The sequence below is a fragment of the Meleagris gallopavo genome, unplaced genomic scaffold, assembly GCF_000146605.3.
Source record: "Meleagris gallopavo isolate NT-WF06-2002-E0010 breed Aviagen turkey brand Nicholas breeding stock unplaced genomic scaffold, Turkey_5.1 ChrUn_random_7180001885617, whole genome shotgun sequence".
Taxonomy (NCBI): Eukaryota; Metazoa; Chordata; class Aves; order Galliformes; family Phasianidae; genus Meleagris; species Meleagris gallopavo.
The window spans coordinates 1-858 of NW_011149504.1; the positions used below are offsets into that span (position 1 = coordinate 1).

Consider the following 858-nt stretch of genomic DNA (forward strand, 5'->3'; position numbering starts at 1 on the left):
TCAGGCCAAGCTGGGGCTCCCTTCCACTCCTGCCTCCACTGAAAGTGTGGCTTTTTTTCCGGAAGCCGTGGGCAAGGGGAGACTGTGGAGTCGTTCTTTGGTCAGCAGCGTGACCCGAGGGTTAGGGGGCCGGCGGCGAGGGGAGGCTCCAAGGGCTGAGGTGGTGAGGGAGAATGACAGCAGGGAGCAGGTCTTGGTGGTGACAGAGCAGAAGTGTGGTGGGACGGCGAGTGGTGGCATCTGACTAGGGACCCTGGGTTGCCACCCGTACCTGAAGGCTGTGGTTGCACACCCAAGGAAACTGGGCCAATGCTGGTGTCCTTCAGAAGGCGGTTGAGCTGGCAACGAGAAAGGTTTCTGATGAGAACCCTGCTTGCATCCCTGGCTACTTTCCAGTCCCAGTGGCAAGCTCTCCCTGCGGCCTTGGCAGCGTTGCGGTTACGTACCAAGGTGGTCATGACCCTCTGGGTGGTGTTGAGCTTTGCCGAGTGAGGAACGTGCAGGTCGGAATCGTAGGGGAGATTGGTGATGGTGAAGTTGACGGTGAAACGCTCGAGGCCTGGAGGTGTCGTTGGTGGCCGAGTGGGAGCTGCAAGAAGCACAGATGGGGAGTGAGGGGGTGCAGGAGGACAGCTGTGAAGGCTGTGGGAGGGCAAAGGCAGTGGTGCCTGGCCAGCTATTTCTCCTCCCCAGCCGTCATTATGACGGGAAAGTCTGGCGGGTTCTGCACTTGTCCCAGGTTCACAAGCTGATGGGACGAGAGGCCCGCGAGGCACCCGTTGCCTTTTGGGTGCCTCCTGCCCCTGTGTGGTACTCACTGGGCGTCACTGGCTGCGTCACTGGCTGTTCGTTGTAACC

At 60.4% G+C, this 858-nt stretch overlaps 1 long non-coding RNA gene across 1 annotated transcript; it reads right to left on the bottom strand.

The window, feature by feature from the left end:
- Window positions 1-303: 303 nt before the first annotated feature.
- LOC104916330 lies at window positions 304-858 on the bottom strand. The gene is made up of 3 exons (XR_796574.2): window positions 819-858; window positions 447-589; window positions 304-338 (listed from the first exon to the last, which is right to left on the bottom strand). It is a non-coding gene; the product is annotated as an uncharacterized LOC104916330 (long non-coding RNA).